At 42.8% G+C, this 2,500-nt stretch overlaps 1 protein-coding gene across 7 annotated transcripts in view; it reads left to right on the top strand.

The window, feature by feature from the left end:
* LOC138007093 (centrosomal protein of 83 kDa-like) overlaps nucleotides 1–2,500 on the top strand; it is a 622,454-nt gene that overhangs the window by 360,810 nt on the left and 259,144 nt on the right. The window lies entirely within an intron of this gene.

Raw genomic sequence — 2,500 nt, forward strand, 5'->3', positions numbered from 1 at the left:
GGTCTTGCTTTTACTGCCAGGGATTGCAATCAAAAATTGTCGAGGTGGGGTATTCAGTATCGCAAGTGTAAGTAATTAGGTAATATTTGTTTATTGCTGCTGAGTGAGCGAAGCGATAGGCTCGATTTCCGCCGCTCACTCGAGTTCGGGTATCCTCCCCGAGAAGAGACGGCTGGACACGTGAGCGATCACAGGCGACCCAAACATATAATTTAAATGCTCAGTCAACGTAACAGTTTGTAGGGTTTATATCGGAACATGAAATACAGAAAAAATTCTAGTTTACAGCGAGGAAAATAAATAAATTAAATTACTCTTACTTCACCTGGTGTCCTTGTGTCGATTTGAGGTGTTAGGCTAGTTTTGAAATTTGCTCCCATCCTTCGTTCAAGATCTTGATCATCGTTTTCAAGGTCTTTGTCTTTGAAGGGGTGTTTTGTTTTCGAAATTTCTCTTCGAGTGTTGAAGAATTTTTCACGAGTGAGCGCAGCGAACGAGTGATGTACTAAATCATTTCACAACATGCATCGGAAGGCGCGATTTTTATATGTAACCATTGCAACAGTGATCTTTTCACGTGTGAAGATAACATGTTATTTTCAAGTGTGAAGATATCATGTATTTGCGCGAAAGCTCACTTGGTATTTCATTGGTGTTTATATAATAAAATATCATATATCATATATATCTTTATTTACCCTCGGATTTTAGAGTAGCTCTCCCTCCCAACCAAAATACACCACAGAAGACAGACCACAAAACCGGGAACTACGTGTCCTACTCTTTGCGACACGTGTGTGGGTTCTTTTACGTCCCACAGGATTATGAACATTGAAGGGTTGTGAGACGGGGCCTACGGTTTCTCGTCCTTATCTGAGAAGAATAGAGAGTCTAACCATTCGCAGATGTCATTACAAAGATAGCACTTTCTCTTCAGTTATTTGAAGACCCTGACCCTTTCAACAGGGAAGGAAAGGGGTTCAGAATTCCTAACCCCATTCAACAGGGAAGGAAAGGGGTTCAGAATTTCTGACCCATTCAAAGGGATGGAAACGGGTTCAAAAATTCTCACCCCATTCAACAGGGAAGGAAAGGGGTTCAGAAATTCTGACCCATTCAACAGGGAAGGAAAGGGTTCAGAATTTCTGACCCCATTCAGCAGGGAAGGAAAGGGGTTCAGAAGTTTAGACCCATTCAACAGGGAAGGCAAAGAGTTCAGAATTTCTGACCCATTCAACAAGGAAGGAATGGGGTTCAGAAATTCTGACCCCATTCAGCAGTGAAGGAAAAGGGTTCAGAATTTCTGACCCATTCAAAGGAAAAGTGTTCAGAATTATCACCCAGCAGAAAATTTAGAGTTTGGCCTGCAATACAACTTTATATAGCACTGGCCAGGCCGCCCAGGACCAAAAATTGGTCAAGGTTGCCAAGGAACCTCGGCCAGCCTGGCCAGGCAGACACTACCAGGTCAATTTTAATAGTTAATTGTAATTAATCAAAGACAGTTCAATTGAGCCCAACAACCCTTACCAAACCTGTTGAAATGGGCCATATATGGCCCAAGTACGGAGATGATATGGCATAACCTATGGACAATACAATTGGATTTGCTATGGGCTACTGCATTCCATATGAAACCCATACTTGGCAGTCCGTCTTCATTTAGTTATAACTCTATTGTCTTATTAACTATGGGATTGCTACGTATTTGGTAGCACTCCATAGATACCCCACATGCTCTAGTATAGGAATGATATGGCTCAGCCCCATACCAATACCACATGATCTCTGACCCCTCACTTTGGCTCCTCCATACATGTCCAATACACTCGACCTGAGTCGGGTTGTCTTCACTCGCAGGCGGATTGAGTCCGATCTCGACCGGAACCGGGATTGAGTGCATGGCGCTTGATCAGTAGTACCGGAAGTGAGGGTTAACAGGAGCGAGTGGGGTTGAAAAAGTTGGCAAACAGACTCGATCGGATCCGATGGAGACAGCTCTTCCTGGCAGGAGTCAATCGGACTCTCGGAAGTCAGTTCGCGCGTGACAGAAAATATCTCTCAGCCATGACGCGAAACAAGCACACGCTACACGTGAAATATACGTCGTTCTTAAAGCCATGAGGCGATACAAGCGCGCTACACATGTAACATTAGTCGTTCTTTAAGACATGAGGCGAAAGTCAACATCACGAAACATTGCACTCCACACTATACCTCGTTCTTTAAAGCATGAAGCTGAACAAGATTTTCACAAATCCAGGTCATTGAATTTCCGATCGCGACAGAAATTCTTGTCGTCCAATCTCCGACAACAATAAATTATTAGCTTTTTAGTCAAATCCACTGATTTCAGGGACGAAGACAAAGATACTCTGCGTGAACGAGAGCCTTTCCCTGGATGAAAACTTTCATTTGTTTTTCTAATTGAAATTGTAATTAATTCCATAAGACATTAGAAACTTCTATAGCATTCTGGAACTGTTCTAGTTAGAAGAGC

This window comes from Montipora foliosa, chromosome 6, assembly GCF_036669935.1.
Source record: "Montipora foliosa isolate CH-2021 chromosome 6, ASM3666993v2, whole genome shotgun sequence".
NCBI classification, from domain to species: Eukaryota; Metazoa; Cnidaria; class Anthozoa; order Scleractinia; family Acroporidae; genus Montipora; species Montipora foliosa.